The 22,557-nt window shown below is 40.6% G+C and overlaps 1 long non-coding RNA gene across 1 annotated transcript; it reads right to left on the reverse strand.

Moving 5' to 3' along the window:
• Positions 1-1,875: 1,875 nt before the first annotated feature.
• Positions 1,876-22,253, reverse strand: LOC132766629 (uncharacterized). The gene is made up of 2 exons (XR_010909445.1): positions 22,075-22,253; positions 1,876-4,211 (listed from the first exon to the last, which is right to left on the reverse strand). It is a non-coding gene; the product is annotated as an uncharacterized lncRNA (long non-coding RNA).
• Between the last annotated feature and the right edge of the window lie 304 nt (positions 22,254-22,557).

Here is a 22,557-nt window from a genome sequence, read left to right on the forward strand (position 1 = left end):
TATCCCAATATTCCCACAGTTTACCAGGTTAAATAAGTACGGAAAAACTGTGAGAATACCCACTCCCTCCCCCCGAAGCCTCCAGACCCCTCAGAAAAGTAATAAAAACTTACCCAGCCTACATTACATGTCTCGGCTGGCTCCCCTGGCATGTAGAAATGCCGCGCCAGGAGAGCTCCCCCCCCCCCACTCCGGGTGCGTCATTTCTACGCTAGCCCCAAAAGAACATCTGATCACCCACCCCAGAAAGCGCATGGCCCCCAGGAAAATCCACGTTTTTTAAACACAGATTCTCCTGGGATAATGGCCTGTCTGGATCCAGCCTCAGATAACCTAGTTCAAAGCAGATATTGTTGGCTTTTCTGGGGTATTCTGGGATCTAGGGCTGTGTGGAAGGGAAAGCAAAAGAGAAAGGAGTTGAGGTCTTCGTTCTCTATCACCAAGAACAGGAATAGATTTTCAGTCTAGACTCTAGAGACAGTGGTTTGAATGTTAGGTTATGACTGTGGAAACCAGGGGCAGTTCCACACATACATTAAACCCACTTCGGAGCAGGTTTAAGAAGCCTGCTCCAAAGGGGGTTTAAATCCACATAGGCAGGGGAAAAATGGGATTTCCCCTTTGGCTGTCCACATGCTATCCTGAATACTTCCAGGATAACATGCGGCCATCCAAAAAAAAAAAAAACAACCCAAATACCTTTAAAATAATAATAAAACTCACCGGAGCCGTTTGGCTTCTTTTCCTACTTGAGGGGACATACTTATTTATTTATTTATCATGTCATCAGCAACCATTGTATTACAATTCTAACAGAGCAAAACAAACACAGAGATTAAAAAGAAAAAGAAAGGAAAAAAGGGGGGAAAAACCACACAGATTTTGCAAATTTGGTATTTGGTTAAATGTCCTTTGACCAGTATCTGGCCACTTGGAGTGCCTCTGGGGTTGCCGCAAGGAGGTCCTCCATCGTGCATGTGGCAGGGCTCAGGGTGCATTGCAGCAGGTGGTCAGTGGTTTGTTCTTCTCCGCACTCGCATGCCGAGGATTCCACCCTGTAGCCCCATTTCTTAAGATTGGCTCTGCATCTCGTGGTGCCAGAGCGCAGTCTGTTCAGTGCCTTCCAAGTCGCCCAGTCTTCTGAGTGCCCAGGGAGGAGTCTCTCATCTGGTATCACCCATGAATTGAGGTGCTGGGTTTGGGCCTGCCACTTTTGGACTTTCGCTTGCTGGGGTGTTCCAGCGAGTGTCTCTGTAGATCTAAGAAAACTATGTCTTGATTTAAGTCGTTGATGTGCTGGCTGATACCCAAACAGGGGATAAGCTGGAGATGTCTCTGCCTTGGTCCTTTCACTATTGGCTGCTACTTCCCGGCAGATGTCAGGTGGTGCAATACCAGCTAAGCAGTGTAATTTCTCCAGTGGTGTGGGGCGCAGACACCCTGTGATAATGCGGCATGTCTCATTAAGAGCCACATCTACTGTTTTAGTGTGGTGAGATGTATTCCACACTGGGCATGCATACTCAGCAGCAGAGTACCATAGCACAAGGGCAGATGTCTTCACTGTGTCTGGTTGTGATCCCCAGGTTGTGCCAGTCAGCATACTAATGACACCCAAAAACATAGGGGGAGCCAGGAGTGATTTTCCCACCTGCTTCATTTCTGGGTATCATTGATATGTTCCATCAGAATGGAGGAGAAGGCAAACGGCTCCTGGTAACCTTCCTTTTTAATTTTTTTAGGGTTTTGTAGGGGGTTTTGGAGAGGGGATTGGAGCCCTCATAGTTTTTCAGGCTGAATCAGAAAACAACATGTGTTCACTTTAGGTTACCATAAAGTCAGAAATGGCTTGAAGGCACACAATATCAATGTTAATTCTGTTTTTGAACATTTACATTTATTTGCTTTTTGGAAATGATAAATGCATGAAACATACACAGTGCATTTGAGAACAGAACAAATAGCTTATTTATTTATTTATTTAAAACATTATATTCTGCCCTTCTCACTCCGAAGGGGACTCAGGGCAGAGCACAACATATATATGGCAAACATTCAATGCCAGAACATAAAATAAGCTATAAACATATATAAATCCTAAAATCAATTATCTTGTCTTAGGCCCCTTCCACAGAGCTGTATAAAATCCATATTGAGCTGTGTTATATGGCAGTGTGGACTCAAATAACCCAAGGTCCTTCCACACACTCCTATATCCAAGAATATTAAGGCAGAAAATCTCACATTATCTGAGTGTGAACTCAGATAACCCAGTTCAAAGCAGATATTGTTGTTTTTTTAATTGAACCTGCTGTTCCACTGAAATCAAATTTTCATTGATAGTGAATTCATACCACATGAGAACCCTTGATAGCACACCTTTCTCCATTTTTAGTTGCACCAGTTCATCAATTTGTAGTTCTGTAATAATACTTCCACACGTCCTCATAATCTCACATTCCTGCACTGCTGTTATTACTTAATATCTTTAAGCAAAACTGTGCAACCCAAGCATAAAAACCATAAATACAAATATACAATAAAAAGGAAAATAGCCAGCTTGGGAACAGTAAAGTAGGTAGAACCCCAGCTCCTGTTTTCACTTTGTTGCTGGAATGCCAACACAGAAGTGAAAGGGAGCCATTGTACCAAGATAGGTGATGGGAACATTGCAGGATTAGGAGACATTGATAGGCTTTACTCATTAATAGCTAGGAATTGGAGAGTAGAAGGCAGATTGGCAGTGAGCTGTATATGAAGTCATGCAATAGGAACCAAAGGTACAGTCCAGCTTCAAGTCTCGTTTGCCTACCTCGTAAGATGAAGTCCTGAAAATAGCCCAAAATCACTAGTATTTCAGAATGAACTTCACTCTGAACAGTGCCATAACACATATTGGACACATTCATTTTTTTCTGAATAATACATGAGTACTTATGGACACTTTGCATATTACTACGACTTCCACAGCCCTTACTTGGCACATCTATAAAACTCGCAAGCTCATTGTTCATTGGTGCCATGGGTCCATACCTTTCCTTTCTCCCTGCTCCCTCCCATTGAATGATGTGCCTAAATATGTCCGCTAACATATGATTCTTACTGCTCAAAATCAAGAGCAGTGGAGACTTCTTGTGTTGTGCATATACAATACAGCTCTGTGTATATATGTGCCATTTAAATCAATGTTTCCCAACCTTTTTTGACCAGGGACCACTCTCCAACAATAGTACCAAAAGGGTTACGAATCAGTTTTTAGTCAACTTTAGATTAGGTTTGGTTATTTGGGATGCTGATTCAGAAAATTGCATTGTACAATTATCATGAGAAAAAGGTGTCTCCACTGAAACTTTCTCGCCAATTCTTGTTTCCAGAACAAACCAATTTTTTCAAAACCCAATCTTCACAAGGACAGAAAGTGAGGCGAAATCTTCTGAACAGGGGCAAAGACAACAAAACAAATGTTACAGGAGTGTTAACCATTCCCTATGCTATCCTAAACTTTAAAAATGTACCTGTTATGACATACATACACATTCAACTTAAGGAGAAAACTAAAGACACTGTCTTGTTTATAACCTAGGGACTGCCTATACACTCTGATTTATTACGAGTGGTTTCTATATCCTTGCACTCCAGTCACGTTACATACTTGCTATCCAGTCAGAATTATAAAGAAAAGGATCTAATGATACAGGTTGGTTGCTGAGAGATTTTAAGGCATCTCCTCACAGTGCCACAGCAAAGGTGCTATTCTTGCAGAGATACCTGCTTGGCTTTCCTCTTTTTGGCAACATCTGTCAGCTTCATTGGCAGAACACGAAGAGGGACTCTTCTTTTGGAAAAAATGACCAAGTTCTTGGTAATGGAGGGGCCCCAAGCTGAATCGTTGCTCTCCATCTCCGAGCCACCATAGCCAAATGCTGAGTCTTTTCTAACCCCAGAAGGGCTAACAGTTATGCTGATTCGAGGTGTATCTGGAATTGTTTCCTGAAACCCAAGGCTCTGCTTCCTCTGGGGCAGGTTAGCCTGGCTGCTGTGTGATTCGTCACAAGTCCTCCTTGGTGCTCCCAGGAACGCTTCAATTTTTAACTTGTCCTCCTCCACAAGCTTCTTGACCACAGGTGAGGTATAAGTGGTGTAGGCTGGCCACTTGCACGTGTGAATCAGATGCGGAGGGATGCCAATATTGCCTGACACGAGGCTTCGTTCTAGAACCCAAAAGAAAAAGAATCTTTTAAAAAGAATTTGCTTAGACAGCACTGGTGCAAGATACTTTGTTTCAATGTATTGTCAAAGGCTCTCATGTTCAGGATCACTGGGTTGTTGGGAGTCTTTCGGGCTGTATGGTCATGTTCCAGAAGCATTCTCTCCTCACCTTTCACCTGCATCTACGGCAGGCATCCTCAGAGGTTGTGAGGTCTATTGGAAACTAGAAAAATTGGTTTTATATATCTGTTAATCACCTCCCAACAAAGGATTCCCCCATGTAGTAAGAAGCCAGACATTGAAACTGCTAGGCCATTAAATGCTAATCATGGTGACCAATTGAAACATTTACACTTACCTCAAACTGACAAGAGTTCTTTCTCCCACCCTGGACATTCCACAGATCTATAAACCCCATTTTCCTATGCTTCTGAAACATGGTCATACAGCCCAAAAAACAACACAACATCCTTTGCTTCCTGAGGCAAAGCAACAAATAGCACCCTCCTTCTCAAAAGTCAGGGACTCTGCCAAGTAGCTTATATCTTTCTTTTAAATAAGAAAAAAGACATTTTAGAAGTTTTCTGTGCTATAGCTGATTACATGAGCTTTTTGCATTGAAGCTCTTTTTTACTATAATATACAGGTCTTTTTTCCATTTTTTTTCAAAAATGCAAGTTTTTTTTTTTTACTATTACCAGTACTGACAGAAATCATCATCATTCTCCCAAAAACTGGAACTCATGGCAGCTTACTGATTAAAATAAATACCGGTTCTGTGTCCATAGATTCAATGAACCACGGCTTGAAAATATTGGGATGTGTGTGGGGGGGGGGACTAGAATACATTAAAGAAGATGAATGCTACTTAATATGCATTACCAGATTTAATACTTTCCAGGTCAAGGGAAATAATAGCCAGCCACATTAAATTTCTATGCTGGTCAGGCCACATCTGGAGCACAGCTTTGAGCACTTCATTTAAAGAAGGATAAAGTAAGTTGGTGCAGGTTCAGAAATATGCAGAACAAAACGTATGAGTAATCTTGGTGAAAAGAAGATTGAGGGATGACAGGATTTAATTCTTTAAATATCTTAAAAGTTGTCACAAAGAGGAAGGGGCAGTTTTGTACTCTGCTACTGTAAAGAGTAGGAACAGGTCTGTTTTTAAGCTACAGGAGGCTAGATGTCGATTGAACATTAGAAGGAACTTCTTGACAGTAATAACAGTTTTGCAATGAAACCTGGAATGGCATGGTCCCCTTCTCTGAATGTCTTCAAATAGAGGCCAGCCAGTTACATTTCTGCTGGGGATACTTTAGATGATCTTGCAATGAATAGGAAGTTGGACCTGTTGACCTATGAGGCCCCTTTCAACTCTATGAGTCTATAATGCAGTGATACCTTGACTTAAGAATTTAATTAATTCCGTGGCCATGTTCTTAAGTCAAAACTTTCTTCTCTCAAAGCGAATTTTCCCATTGAAATGCACTAAAATGCTATTAACCAATTCAGCCTCCCCCCCCCAAAAAAATCACCCCAATTATTTTTATCTGTTTTTAAATTAAAATACACTTTATAAATAACAAATAACGTATAAAATATACAGAGATAAGCAGTGCTTGGTTCCTCCCCTCCCCACATGCCTGTTGCCTTGGCAATATAAGGTTTCGCAAGATCAATCACTCTCATTGCTTTGTGATTTTGAGACAACGGTGTAGTAATGGTGAGGCCACGGACCATATTTTTGTTCTTGTGGATCACTGGTGGTCCACAAACCACAGATTGGGAACCACTGCTCTAGGAAGAGGGAGGATTTGTACATTAAAAAAGTACTTATGTTGGGACAATCTCATGTAGAGGTTTTACTGCATGGTGGAAACTTTTAAACATGTTATTCAAGAAGCCAAGCCAAGTGTTTTCAAGAGGAATTTCTCCTCCCACCCATGTTTCCCACAGCCAATCCCGTTTACCCTAAACATAAAAGAGATGAGTATCTGATCAATAATCATGAGTGCATGTCTTTCTTCGAAATGGCTTTGGGATGATCCTGACAACCATTCAAGTATCCAGAAGAGCTGCAAAATCTGCTTTGTAATGTTTGGACAGAAACGAGTGAAGAACACTGTCCCTTTTTTCATCAGTGCATCTAATCAGGAAGAAGTGAGTAGATGGATCAATGACATGGATATGGCTGCTTTTTGGGATGATCCTTCTTTGCATTGGTATTTCTTCCAGGGTGTGGCTGTTTTGGTGAGCTCATTTACAACAAAATTTACTGCTATGTCATTTCTCTCCAGGCAGATCCAGTTGTTTGCAGTATTCATAAGAAATTATAGATCAATTTATGAGGATAAGCAGCAATGTCTCTGCCTGCAGGCAATAGATCAGATTGCAAAGAAGGTCTGTTATTTCTCACACAAAGCAGTAAACTACAAACTTCTTTCTCCTAAATAATGGTCATTGCCCTAGGCTTCTCTCTCTGCATGCAGATTGTACTCATGCAGAGACAAGTAGAATAAAAATATTTCAGGGCAAGATAATTTTTTAATTGCACTTGTCTTTGTCCCACAAGTAAATATGCTGGACTTAATGTAACTGAAGTGTGTGAGAATTTTATGTGAGAGGACTCCATCTTGCTTTGGAGAACTTGGCATTCAATAAATGTAATGTTAAGGAAGATCTGGGAATGAACAACCCACTGCACAAGACAGACTTTTTATCCTATTCCCAAGCTTCCACTGATGAAGATCTGATGTGAAACAACTGGAAGATAAATCCCAAAGCATCCTGAACATTTATAGGCAGATAAGACATTCCAAGTGCAGCCAATCAAACAGAAATGTCAAAGCTTGTAGGGACACATTTGTGGACACAGAATTAGCAGAGCTTAGTACACAGTGTCCAAGGATGTGCCAAAGCAAGCAAATAAACATAGGACAAAGAGCCTCAGGCAAGGAAATCTACATAGATTCATAAATGGCAAGATCTAACAATTTCTACCTAGACGATTACAAAGCCCCAAAAGCCCCCCTTTCTGTTCCAGACATATTCAATGCTCCAGAAATGCCCTGAACACACACACAAAAAGATTATTTTCAAAGGAAGCAACAGAGACATTACCTCTTAATTTGAGTAGAAGGCATCAAGGCCAACCCCAATTCATTGGATGGCCAGATGTACTATCAGACAGAGAGATGAAATCAACCTAGGTTGGGCTGAAAAGGCGGTTTTCCACCACAGAAGCAGCACTTTCTCATTACTTTTAAATTTTACTTTTAGAGGTGTTTTACAGGAATTTTAAGTGGTTTATTTCTCCCATAAGCATACATTTTAAAAAACCTGCATCAACATTTTTAGTCATACTTTTGTAGTTTGTAATGAATTACACAGTTGCTTCAAAATGTAACTTCTAGATCCTGGTTCAACCCAGTTCTGATCCTAAATCTAGCATTCCAGTCAATCCTCCTTGCCCACTGAAGTCAGGAGCATAGGATTCCTGCAAAAGTGGGAAAATGCTACTTTCTGAATCTGTCAAAACCTCTCTCTGTGTATGTCAGGGTCCTCCAATATGGTTTTATGGTTACCTTCAAATTGAAGTTGACTATAGAGTTATACTGAAGAATCTAATGATTGCTCCATAAATACTTAAACCTGCAGAAGTTAAACTCCCAAATGTGTGTGGGGGGGGGGGGGGCAGGGGGGGTTACTGTGCAGCACTCCTGATGCATTGCTGTCCAGTCTTTCCCTAAAGAAAGTTCCATAACTTTCTGAGCTGCTCTGTTCCCATATCAAAGAGTTCACACTGCCAGTAAGCACTTCCCATTATATCACTCATTCCTTCTGAATCAAAGGATGCAACACTGAGGATCTCTCCCTCTCAGAGGAAGAAAAAAGTGGCATAATCACAGAAGGGGAACTCAGTGGAAGTAACAGCCCTTTCCTCCTCCTAAAGCTGATGTGAGAAATCAGTTTGTTTCTTGGATGGAAAACCCACCCACCCACGCATAGACAAGGGGCAGAGGGACAGATAATTTCCAGTTTCTAATCTTGTCCCATACTGATGCTTCACTGAACTAAGCCCCATCCTGTTTTTCAGACCTTTAACACTTTGGCCTATAAAACTCTAGCTCTCGCCCCCTTTCTGCATGCCTTGTCACTTCTCTATGGTCACCCAAACCAGAAGGACTATGATGTTTTTCTTTATTTGCATGTCATGTCCCTTAGAGTAATTCCATTTTCCAAGGGATGGCAGGAAGCCATTTGAATCCCTTGAAACAAAAACCCAGCTGATAAAAATCTTGGAAGAGTTTCCCCTGGGACTGGGTAGCCTTTTGTTAAGAAGTATTCCATGGCCCAGCCATCATGGACAAGCCCCCTGGTGACTGATAGGTCACGAGATGTCATGATTTAACCTTGTGCAGAAAAGGGAAAGGGGAATATTCCCCTCCCCACAATCTCAGGAAAAGTATTTCTTTTTTTCTTGAAAGTGGTGGGAAGGAGAACACACAATGTTAGAGCCATCTATCCAGCAGTAAACTTCATGATGAATTATTGCTTCTTATTCTGGCCAGAAATTGGCATGGAGGCAATTTTCACACTCTTCTATTTAAAGACAATTTTCCTGTGGTGTGTGTAGGGAGGGGAAGGGGTGAGAGGGACGACAGAAGGAAAAGAATTAAAGCTGTTGGCTGTAACTCAGCATGTTCTGACAGCACATATAAGATCAAGTAGTAAAAGCAAATAAGGGAAAATGGAATTATCCTTTGAAAGAGGGGACTTTTCAAAAGGGTAAGTTCTTTAACTTTTTTTAAAAAAAATGGAGGCGGGGGGAGAGGAGACTCTTTCTTGCTCTTCTTTGTTCAAAAGCAGTGTGTTCTTAGCACCTTCTGCTACTAAAAATCTATAGAGTTCCAGAGCTGGACTCCTATATATTTTGCCATATGGTTTCCACCAGAAGGCACTTCTATCTCCAAAGAGAACTGAGAGTAGAATGAGGAGTGGTAAATGCTTTGCAATTGAGAGACAAAGTAATGAAAAATATTTTTTGGTTCGCCCTCTAAGCAGTTGAATTTCAGCTGAGCATGGCTCCGTCTAAGACCTCTTCTACACTTCCATATAAAATCCAGATGATCTGCTTTGAACTGGATGATATGGCAATGTGAACTCAGATAATGCAGTTCAAAGCAGATAATGTGGAATATCTGCTTTGATAATCTGTATTATATGACAATGTAGAAGGGGCCTAAGGTAAATGGATGTGTAACTCAAATGCTGCAGTGGAAGCCATCACCATGCTCAAAAATGAGATGGGGGTGGGGAGGAAGACCTGCTGGTTTCTTATTTATTAATTAAAATATTTACATCTCACCCTTTATCACGAGAACTCAGGCCAGCACATGATAAAACCCATCTAAAAGACTTAAACCATAAATGTCACTATGTAACATGATTTTTTTCCTTTGTATAAATGTCATTTCCTAATTTGATCCATCAAAAAAGCATGGAGAAAGTTTATTAAACTGGAAAAATGTTGTTTTTGCGGAGCATCCTGCAGCCCATTTTGCTATAGTTTTTCAATGAATATCTCACAGAGTCTTAACCATAGTATGTGGCACCATAAAAATGAAGTTTCTGGTTTGTCAAGTCAAGCTTCCTCGTGACCAGGCCCTCCATTGTCCTCAGAAATGTGGATCCCATAGTTCGTTCATCCCCTGCTGGGTACCAATCTCCCCTCTGTGGACTCCTCCCCACTCCCAGAGCGTTGTCTCCATCTGGCTGGGAGGAGATTCCCAGACACATCATCAAAGGCTCAGCCAATCCCAGGCCAAAATTGTAACAATGAAACAGACTCGATTTAGCTTCTTTCAGGATCATATGTTTCTCAAACTTGTCCTTTGGGGCGAGAGCTCACAAGTCTCCATCACTGATCAGGATGAACAATAGAATAATAGAGTTGGAAGAGACCACATGGGCTATCTAGTCCAGCCCCCTGCCATACAGGGAAGCTCAATCGAAGTATTCATCTGTCTTTGTCTGTGGCTGCTTTGTTTAGTTTTAATCTGGAACTTTGGGTTTATTAATAATTGTGAGCATTCCTTGCCAGGCAGAATTCTTAAATGTATTGTGATCCAGATTCTATATCACAAATACTTTCAAAGTAAGTACTGCATAATTAAGTAGAAAATAACTGGGTTGCGCAGTGAGTTAAAGCACTGAGTTGCTGAGCTTGTTGACTGAAAGGTCACAGGTTCGAACCTGGGAAGCGACATAAACTTCCGCTGTCAGCCCCAGCTTCTGCCAACCTAGCAGTTCAAAAACATGCAAATGTGAGTAGATCAATAGCTACCACTCCGACGGGAAGGTAACGGCACTCCATGCAAGTCATGCCAGCCACATGACCTTGGAGGCATCTACGGACAATGCTGGCTCTTCGGCTTAGAAATGGAGATGAGCATCACACCCCTGAGTTGGACACAACTGGACTTAATGTCAGGGGAAAACCTTTACCTTTACCTAACACTTTCAAACCAGGAACAGAAAAAAAATCAAATTTTGTTATTGTGTAATTTGTAGATAAAACACATTTAAAAAGAGAAAAGTTATAATAACTTTACAAGCCACAGCAGGCCTTCTTTCTGGTCTTTATAGTGTCTCCAGTAGTGTGACACAGGGGAAAACTCCTCCTGCAGACATCTTTTCTCAGGTAAATGCAGTACTACCCCATATCTATGGAGAATGTGTTACTGCACTTTGGCCGGATAGGCAAAACCATGAATAGTGAACCATATTGGAACAAAGGATGTCTGGTTCAAGAATACCCTAAGGCCATGCTGGAGGACATAGAAAAGTCCTAAAGAAGATATATTTTGTTGAATGTGCATTAAAGAAACCATGGATAAAGGTCCCGTGGATATGGGGGATCATACGGTATAGAAATAGGACAGCACTCCTTCAAGTACTGAGGTACAAAACTGAACACCTATGTAATAAAAGTCCCCATGAAATGAAGAGTTCATGGTCTCACTTGAACTGGATGATCCTCATGGGTAATGATTCTGGTTCTGGGTGTTGCTTTTATTGTGGAATTTCCTCCTTCATTCATGGAATTTTACAGAGGGTCCATATGGGCAACTGTGATAGCAACACCTTTGCTTTCTAATGGTTGAGTGTACTCCAACTTTGTTTCATGCTCAAAATTATTTTAAAAATTTGCATAAATTTATCTTCAGGCTATGTGAAGGTATAAGCTATTTGTGAAACATTTAAAAAATGTGTTTAGACTTGGGTATAATCTCTAAGATACGTCATTAATGTGCATATATTTGAATACAGTTATTCCAAAATGGGAGGCAGGGGATCTGAAATCCAAAACACTTCTGATCCCAATTATTTTGGACAAGGAATACTCAACCTGTATTAAGAGCTGCCTATGTAGAAGTCTGTCCCCAACCTTTCTCTGTAGGCTGATGCTGAGATCAGTTGGAAATAATAAAAGGAGGGACTGGGAAACTCTACATATAACAGAACTGTCTGCCCTAAAATAAGCTTAAAATGTTTTATCTGGTTTTCCCACCACAAATATGGATATCCCACTAAAGAAATGTCTTATGTTGTTTTGAAAGAAAAATGAAAACAATAAGTAAAAGCAGAAATGTTGGCCACAAGTAAATAAAAAAGCACACAGAATGTGCTAATTAATATCTGGGTTTGTTTGGTTTTTTACTCCAAGCAAAATATAATTCTTTCACATGTTTATTGAAACAGACATGGAGAATGATTACCTCTATCTTATGTGGTAAAAACTGTTTACCTCTTCTATAAAGGTGCACCTAAGTTTGTCAGATGTGTTCAACCTTAAAATATTTTCTGTTACAAATTGAGAACAGCAGAATTATCTAAGGGGTGCCCATTTTTCAGCTTCACAGCACCTCTTGTTCAACTCCTTTAAGGCAGGAGCCCGGCTTCTTGGCTCCTATCTTCTTAGGGTTTTTCAGAACCAATTTGGTGAGTTCTTTTCAATCCCTGCCAAGATTTGATGCCAGCCAAGACTAAGTGTCTGTATGGTAATACTCATTTCCAAGTCCTGCATCAAGTACACAAATACATGAATAAATGCATGAACACAGAGCTTGGAAATAACTAGTTTCAAATAACTACTGGTAGTAGTTTCTTATGTAATCACTACCTTTTCCCTACAACAAAAAAGTATGATGGCTTTATTTAACTCCTGTAGAATTGTTGTTATAATAATGGTAAAGTTGCTGTTTAATTACAGGCAGTCCCCGAGTTACAAACATCCAACTTGCAAAGGACTCATAGTAACAAATGAGAGTGAGTCAACAGGAAGAGAGAGAAATCTACCCCTCAGAAAAGAAAGTCACTCCTGAAAGGGTTATCATGGGGAAAAGATGTCTCCGATGAAACTTTATCACATATCCTTTTTTCCACAGCAAGCCAGATTTTTAAAAATCCAATTATCACAGAGACAGAAAGTAAGATGAAATTTTCTGAAAAGTGGCGCAGACAGGAAAAACAAACACCACAGGAGTGTTAATCCTTCCCTATACTAACCAATGTGTGTGTGTGTGTGTATATATATATATACTTTAAAAATGTGCCTGTTCTGATATACATACAAATTCAATTTAAGAACAAACTACAGAACCTATCCTGTAAGGCATGTACAGACTTATGGCCTTACTGTGTGAAAGAAGAGAAATATCTCATGGTTGGTTTATGCTACACCTTGTGCCGGTTCCTTCTGCTCTTCTGTGGGTGTTAATGTACAAACATCTAATCCCACATGATACACTGGCATGTGGGATTAGATGTTTGGCAATGGACAGAGAAAGGTTTGGGTCACAGTCTCTATCAGGAATGGTCCTGGAACTGTACTCATGTGGTCCTTCAAAAGAACCACACATCCAGCCCAACATTTCAAAACTCTTTTCTCTTTAGTAAATCTGTTTTTTCCCTGAAGAAAATCTGCATCAATGCTAGTAAAACAGAACACATGACTACTGGATTGCAGGGGTATTCATCCAAAATCAGGGATCCACATCCTTACTAACAAGGAAAGAGGGCAGAGTTATACAATACACTTTTTAATATCTTGTGTCCAATTAGTGTAAAGTTCTTCATATTACTGGGGTGAGTGGCTTGGTTGCGGTGGTAGTGGTACAACTGTAAACTCTTACAAAAGCACAGGAATGTTTTGCGGAAGGCAGCTAGGAATAGTTTCTGTTACTAGTTCTCAGCTTGAAAGGCTATCAAGGTTAATTAGCGCAGTCTCCATATCAGTGCATCCAAACATGTCTTTCCCCCCATGGACAGCACTGATTTCTCTGTTCTGAACAGACCTTTCCACGGCTGATTATACTGTGCTGCTTAGGAGAAAATCTAAACAAAACTCATAGAGGAAGGAGAAGAGAGGGCACAGATATCCAGGACCAAGCAGAGTTGGGCAAGAGAGGGGAGCTGTTTATGTGAAATGCCAAGGCAACAAATAGTTGACATTAGGATTGCAGGCAAGCTGTGGGACTGGGCTATTCCTTTCAGGCCTCACACAAAGGGCCTTTTTTCATCTCACTGTCAAAGACAAGCAACAGAACAAGCTGTAACAGAAACGATATTGATGGCTGAGGAAAGGCCTGTGGAATTTCTGGGGAGGTTTTGCTACCCCAAAAACACAATAGCCTCTGCTTTGAAATGACAGACTGCGTAGGATACAAAGGCCAAGCAGTTCACATGTGACATCGAATTTGCCTCTTTGACTGCCAGCCCCACCCACCCCTGGCCAGTGCCCCCTCAGAAATTGGTGACAGGCATTCTGACTGCCTTCCAAAGTCAATTACTGTAATCAGTTCAGCTCCCAGGATCTGCCCAGGATTGCAGCCCTGTCTTCCATAGGCTCACTGCCTTGGAGCAGTTTGTTAAGTCCAGATTGGGGAACCTGGTGCTAAATGTTGCAGGATACTAACATAACATTAATCTGATCCTGATCCACTGGTGGCCACTTGATAATTCAAAGCTCTGGTTTTAAATACTTAAAGGACTTGTCCATGTCACACCCTCTAACATTTTGATGAAAACTGGTACATTGTTACCAAGTAACATCAGATGGTGCATCTGCAGTTTGACATGACTGAATACTATGCAATCATGGGAGCTGGAGTTTAGCTTCCTCTGCCAAAGAGTGCTGAATCCTCATCAAACTACAAATCCCAGGATTCCACAGTGTTAAGCCTTAGTAATTAAAGTGGTGCTAAACTGTATTAATTATATAGTTTAGATATACCCAGGGTGTCAAACATTATTAATGAGGACAAACACACAACCTTGAAAAGGCAGCAGCAGTTTAGTTTTTTCAGAGCCTATTGAGGATGAAATTTTATCTCTTCCTCACTGCTCCAACTTTTTGTGATCTTTTTCTGATCTCCTCAGCAACCTGATGAAGAAAGGGGAAAATAGAAGGAGGAGAGAAAAACTAGGACACTTTAAAAACTGAAAAAGTGTGACAGCAGAAAAATTAATTTGGACCATGTCTGCAAAATCAGGACAGTTGGAGGGTATGCCATGTTAGGATTTGTTTCACAATGAATCTTATGAATTATTAACATCTCTGACAAGCTTTCTGGAGGACAGCACCACCCACAGAGGTCAACTGAATGGACATATGGGAAAAGGCTTTCTTCCTAGTAGCTCTTGGATCTCAGATCTATGAGCATTTTCTGCACTCTCTGCCAGTTTTGAAAAAAACTAGAAACCCCCAGTTTATATCTCACCCAACTTTCTCTTGACATGGAACCCAAAGAGGCTAACGGTAGGGTTAAAACAAGACTATGAACCTGAAGATAAAAAGTTAAAGCACAATTAAGCTACTCTGTACATTTTTAAAACTACAAAATAATGTTAGAATAATATTTTTTTCTTACCTGCTCTCCTCGTAGCTTGACACAAGTTTAAAATTTGTGATTAAAACTGTCTGGGTAGGCCTGACATCTGCTGGACATATCTCCATCCCCAGATTAAGACCCTTGATGACAAGCACTCCTGTTCTGTCTGGATTCAGTTTCAGTTTGTTTTTCCCCAGCCAGCCCATTGCTTCCTACAAGCATTTATTCAGAGGAGATAGAGGAGATGTAGCTGAGGCTGTTTTTGAAGGCATACTGATAACACCCCACTTACACCATGCCTCTGGATGATCTCTCCCAGCTGTTTCATGCAAACATTAATAAGCCTTGGGAATAGAATGGCACTTTGTGGGATACCATATATCTCATTTTTTGAGTTATCCCCAAACACCACCATCTGGAACCTGCCTCAGAGGTATTACTGGAACGACCGCAGCACAGTGCCTCCGATTCCCAGCCCCTCCAGCCATTCCAAAAGGATACCATAATCAATGGTACTGAAAGCTTCTGAGAGATCTAGAAGCACCAACAGGAATACACAGCCTTGTCAGCGTTAAGATGGAGATCATTCACTAAGGTGACCAAAGCAGTCACAACTCTGTATCCTGCTCTGAAGCCAGTTTGAAATGGGTCAAGGAAATGTGTATCATCCAAGACTGCCTGAAGTTGGAGGGCAACTGCCTTCTTGATTATTTTGCCCCTAAAAAAAGGAAGTTTAGATACTGTTCTGTAATTATTAAGACTGGTCCACAGGATCTAGAGAAGGCTTTTTCAGCAATGGTCTAAATACTGTTTCTTTTAAACATTATGGAAAATTCCCCTACCTGAGTGATGCATTAATAATTTGTTGTATTAGAGATTGAATTGCACCGGCTCCCTGGAGGGCCAGCCAAGAGAGGCAGGGATCCAGAAAGCAGGTTGTCTTTTGTATTTGCCCCAGCAGCTTGTCCACATCAACAGAACACACCAATTAAATCTGATCCAGTATAATACTACTAACAGAGTTGCTGGACACCTTGTTGTTGACTTCAGCTCCAATGACAGCATCTAAGTCAACTCTTATGTGAGATATTTTCTCGACAGAATGGTTGTTAAAAGCCTCACAGTGAACTACTGAAGGTTCTAAATAACACTATGTAACAAAATTTGAAAATGTTTCTGATCCTGGTTTAAAAGTGTTATTTCCTGTTTAATTGTGTGGTACTTACTTTGAAATTAGTTGTTATACTCCAGAAACTTAATTTTTGGAGTATAACTATGTTGAATTGGTTGAGACTCTATGAGATATTCTTTGGAAAACTATAGCAAAATGTCCTGCAGGATGTCCTGCGAAAACAAACCCTTTGCAGTTTAATAGACTTTTTCATGTTTTTATGATAGAACCAATTTGGAAATAACATTTAAAACCCAGGAACAAAAATTGTGTTACATAGTGGGAGGGCACCTGAGTTAAGCCTCTTACCACTCTGGGCAGTTCAGATGGACACGAATCTGTCCATGACAATGTGGAAGTACTGATCACCTATGCCCACAGGTCCATATATTCCAAACATTAAGGGTATGACCTGCTGAATGTGTCAGTCCAGAAACCAACTGAGATAGGCCCATGTTTGTCATAGATACCATTAACTCCCGAGCTGCACCTGGCAAAGTGGCCTCCAATGATATGTTGAAGTCACTCAGAAGTGAAAGTCTCCAAAATCAGGTCTGTAAGCTTGGCCAGGCAGGCTGTTCAGCAGCACTAACAGAATCCCCAGTCTATCCCTAGTTTTCAGACTCAGGTACACACACTCAATGTGATTCAGCTCCCTAACTGTTAATCTGGTCAAGTTAAGATGGTGACCACGGCAACCTGCCTCCCCCCCCCCCCCAGTCCATTTTCTCTCACCTGCTCAGTGATGGAGTACCTGATTGGGAGGACCTGGGCCCAGGCTGAGAGTGCTATCATCTTCCAGCCAAATTTCAGTGAAACATGCCAAGTCAGCTCCCTCATCTTTGAGGAGATCATGGATGATATCAGTCTTATTTTTCACTGGCCTGGTATTGCTTAAGAGCAAGGTGAGGTTTTGTGGGTGGTCTGGACTTAACAAAGATTAGAAATGCAACACCCCATCTACAAAAAAGACTTTTATGCAATTAATTAACTAAAATAATCAAAGGAAGAATTTCCTGACTGTATGAGCTGTTCAGCAGTTGAACTCTCTGCCTTAGAGTGTGGTCAGGTGGGAGCTCCTTCCTTGGAGGTTTTTTAAATAAGGCTGGATGGGCATCTGTCGGGGTGCTTTGATTATGCTTTTCCTGCATGGCAGGGGGTCAGACTAGATGACCCATGTGGTCCAATTCTAGTATTCTATGATTCTAATTAATCACCAAATGTCTGTTGAAACAAACAGGTCTTCATCTCCCATTGGAAGATGAACACAGAGAGCCAGCTTAGACTCCCAAGGGAGTGAATGCCCCAGCTTGGGAGTTACAATCAAGAAGGACCTCTCCCATGTCTTTGCCCCACACCTTCATAAAGGGGTGGGACCAAGAGAAAGTCCTTTCCCAAGAATCTCGGTAGGTTGATATAGTTAGATATGTTGTTTTTAACATTCATATTATTTTACATTGTTTTTAATGACATTTATTGATCACTGTGGCTACTATCCTTAGTGTAAAAATGGAATAAAAATCAATAAGTATTCTAAAATACTAAAATAATATGTCCAGTTTTTATTCCAGGACCCAATTTTTAAAATACATATGAACACTTGGTAAATTTATAAGACGAATGAGGGCGAACAGAGTTTGCTTAATCCTACTACTGCCTTTTGCTTCTCACCGTAACTCTCCCTTTCCTGGTAATGTTCCCTCAAGCAGATTTTCTAAAGTCCATCTCTGTGCTTCTGTTCATAATGGAAAAACCCTAAGCAATAGGGTTTGAAAATGTAACTTGGCCCCCTAATGCAGTGCTCTAGCCCAATGCCTTCCCAGACAATATCTTTTTTCATGTAATAAATGCATGGTTGTCATTCATTTGTTGGGGCTCCAGATGTTTTTCCTACTGTTTGGAATTCTTGTTGCTGGGATATAATATTTTCCAAGCACTCAAATGAAAATACTTTATCTCTTGGGGATGAAACAGAGAGCAGTGTTGGTGCTGGATGAAGATTAGTATGAGAACAGCAATTTAAAAAAATCCACAAAAAAACCAAAACAACAGCACAGATACACCAAAGTCTTAAGAAAAATGAAGTCCTATCTGTCATATACATGCAGAATATCTCAGTAACAAGGCAACTAATATTACAAGTCAAGAGACAGTGGTCATACTTTTCAATTTCTAGATTTGTCAGGGGAGTGAACCCCCACCAGGTAGAATGAAAACCACAGATTTGCTATGACATCAATATCAGCAAGACTCATATCTGTAGCTTCATTTAAACATGTCTAGGCATTTTCTAGTACTTTCCACATGACTATAAGCCTGGTATTCTTCCTTCAGGTAAGGGTTTGCTATTATCTGTGGTTTTGGATTTTGTGTACCCATGCAAAGTCTATAGATATGGTGGTCGTACTGTATTTTGTTCTTAGTGTACTTTAATCTAAGCTATAAAGCAGATGAAATACTGCTATCTCTCCATATGTATCCTTTAATATCCATCAACATGACTGGATGAAATGACAAATCGGAGTTATGATGACCCTATCATATGATTGCCTGTGCAAGAGTTACTCAGTAGAGGTTTGTCATTGCCTTCCTTCAAGCGTGATTTGTCCACAGTCATCCTTTGGGTTTCCATAACTGAGCAGGGATTTGAACCCTGGCCTCCAAAGTCCTTCTCCAAAACCAGATGATGACACAATGCTGGTTCTCATCTGCTAGCATCCAAATCAAATAATTCAAAGTTAAGTTTCAGCAGGAAATCTAGATTAGGGCAATAATCAGTTGCTTAAATTCCAGTACAATGTACTGAGCTCTGGAGGAAGCATCCTACTTTATTAAACAACAGTGGTGAACAGACATTAACCTTGTAGACTACACGTGTACAAAATTGGATATTTCTTAATATGGGCAGCAGGTTGCAAACCAGAAGCCAAGCCAGCAAGACATTCTGTCCAGCCTCCCACCTTGCAGCGGGAATGCAGGGGCACCTCCCAAGACCTTTCCAAAGTTGTCACTGTTTCCATAGCAAGTACATAAGAGAGAGATAATAATGGCAGAGTCAATTTAGGACAAGGCCATGTATTTGAATGGCATGCAGCAGACACAGTGATACTCCCAGTCCTTATTGGAAAGAGCCACTCATCATTATTCCTGGTGCTGGGAGGGGCAGGGGGCATTAGGAATTTAACTCAAGCTTGATCTACACAAGAAACAAAGTGCAGCAAATAATAACAGCAAGCTTTACAGGGGAAATGAAGGAAGTATAGAAAAATACTTCCTTCATAGCTGAGCAGGCAATGGGAGCTCCTGATCCTCCAGTTGTTCTGGACTACAATTCCTGCAGCCATTGGCCAAGCTATCCGAGACTTCTGGGAGTTGAAGTTCAAGACATTTGGAGGACCAGAAGCCAGGTTTGGAAGTATCTTGTCACAAGCAATGTAACTCACAATGAATTGCCAGAAGAAGACACATTGCATTTATAAGGAACAAAGCTACATTATTGCTTTGTATCATTTTGACATTGAAAGGAGACAGCACTGATCCAACTCAGCTAGGTAATTCTTTACATACAAGTTAGGATAAATTGTACCAGTTTGCTTTTGCCATAGCCTATTGGGAAAGTCAAAACTCTGCCACTGCCTTTACCCCCATTCCTCTGAAGTCATTGCGTTCAGACTACTTCTACACTATGAACTCAGTTTGTTGCAGTTGAGGTGAGCTAAAGATAGAGAAAATTGAGAAAGTGAGAGAAAAACTAGTACATTTTAAAAACTGTAAAAAATGGAATTACAGATTATTAATCAGAACTGTACTTGCCAAGTTGGGACTGTTGGAGGCTATGCAGAGGTCATCCATTTACATTGTGAGTACTGAAAATGTTCATCTAGCGTGACCACTTCAACAGATATATTATTAATGTGCAATTAACTGAGAATTGTATCATCACTGTTCACTTACCACATACACTCATGTGTAAGACAAGGGCAGGATGGGGAATGGTTCTTTTATATATAAAGCATTAAGGTACTATGCTCACACTGGCTCATGGATAAGTCGACCCAGGTTTTTGAGTTTATATTGTGACGAAAACTTCTAGATTTATATACATGAGTACATAGGGTCTATTCTTCCAACAAATCCCTTCTCCACCCTGTTTACAGGATGACACAATCTCTGCTTAGCTTCTCTCCACTTGGCAGCCTTCTCTACTGACGCTGGCTCCAGAATTTAGAAGATAATTTGCCTTTACTGGTATTGATTGACTTTTGCATCACTGTCTCAAAAAGATTACAATTACCTAATGCTTTGTAGTCCTTTCATTGAGCAGGAGAAAATAATAACATTTGTGTTTACCCTCTTCTGCTATAAAGATTGTTTCATTTTCTTTGGCTAAGTTAGATAGTGCTGGGGTGTGGCATGTACATTGATGGTATGCTCTAGGCTTCCCTGGGACACAGAACAGCTTTCTGGAATGCACTTGCACAAAGCTGCATGAGAACCAAAATGGTTTCTATCATTTTTGAGCCAGTGTGGTGTATTGATTTTAGTAATGAACCAGTGAGGAAATACTATTTCCCACATATAAATATTCCCTGCACAGAAAAATACTTTTTTGTGTGGGAAACAACCACATGTGAATTGTGTTGCCTTTGAAAACAGCATGGTTTTTGAACACTTTCTCACATTGGGAAGTGAAATGTGAACAGTCTTAAACTTTAGTTAATACCTAAGGACCAAGTGCTTTTTTTTTACTCAGGCATTTAATGTGACTGAACTGATACGACCATTTTATCTGCAGCTATTTCTGCATTTTATTGAGTATTTTAATTAATAAGGGGTTTTATGCTGTTTTAAGTACATCTGTTTTATGTTATTGACTTTGTTATTGTTTATAACTGTTATATGTTTTACTGTATTTTGTGTTATGTGTCTTATGGTGTTTTACTGTATTTGTATATTCCACTGCACTGCCACGTGCTTGAAAGCCACCCAAGTCTCTTTTGGGAAATGGTGGTGGGATACAAATAAAGTATTATTATTATTATTATTATTATTAAAATGTTAAAATTATTTATTGCTGCCCTCAGAAAGAAGCTTGGTGAAGAATTACATCCAGTCTCAGTTCATGGCATCTCTAGTTTGAGTGGGTCAGGTAGCTACTGATAGGAAAGATTTCTCACATGGGACTCAAAACAATTGATAACTAAAATCAGTTTTGGATAACTTTGTGGCTTTCCAAAAGTTGTTGGACTGTGACTTCCAACAAAACTCGCCAGGGGGGATAATAGGAGGTGCATTCGGATGGCTGGCCAACTCTAAAGTATTTCCCTAAGTTCTTACATCAAGGATGGGCTTCCAGATGGTTTTTCACTACAAGCCACATACACTTCCATCTGGGTTATATTGGCTAAGAGTTATAGGAGTTGTAGACCCAAAACAACATGGAAAGTCAGGGTTGCCAAAGGAATGTCTCACATACAGAAGGCATATGCAGAACTTAAACTGGCTATTGTGGCAGGTCCACTTTATTTCACTAGGCCTCCTCTAAGAAATAGTCTCAGTCACATTGGATTTAGGCCTATAATAACTCCCCTCCCTCGTTCATAGGGGTAAGAGGTGGGAAAAACCACAAATACCCAAGAGAACACTTCCCTAGGGTATCCCTTGGTCTTCTAGTGCAACTCTATAGTGTCAATTTCAGGAGGAATTTGATTACAGAGATACACTAAAGGACCAAGAGATTCCTCAAGAGAATATATTAATCAAATCTGTGAATAATCAAATCTCTAAAAATTAAACCTGTAAATGCTGAGTCTTCTCCTGTTCTTTCAGAAGAACAGTGCCAAAGTGTGCTGCAGCAGCAGCGTGCTCTGATGTCCCTGAATCTGCTGTGGCTGCTCCTGCTGCTGTTGCACAGTTGCTCTTCAATGCCCATCAGACAGTGAAAGCTTGAAATTGAGTGCACAGTTCCCAATCAGTCTAAGAGAGGAAGTGCTCCAGCAGTCTGAACAAAGGCAGCTTTGTATGCTTGGAGAACATGCCAGGAAAACACAACACAGCATTAAAAAATTACATGCTAGGTTGGCAGGGTCGTTCAGAGAGGGATCAGCAGATCCAGACAGCCTCTCTTTGGGCTCCAGCTTGAAATTCCAGGGCTGCATTTTCAGAGCAGAACTACATTTTTAGACATTTTCCTATCAACTGTCCTAAGAAAAGCCTAGTGGATTCTGGAGCAAATCCTATTCCTTAATTTTTCCCAGCTCCAGAGTCCTAATACATTCC

Source organism: Anolis sagrei, chromosome 2 (genome assembly GCF_037176765.1).
Source record: "Anolis sagrei isolate rAnoSag1 chromosome 2, rAnoSag1.mat, whole genome shotgun sequence".
Classification (NCBI taxonomy): Eukaryota; Metazoa; Chordata; class Lepidosauria; order Squamata; family Dactyloidae; genus Anolis; species Anolis sagrei.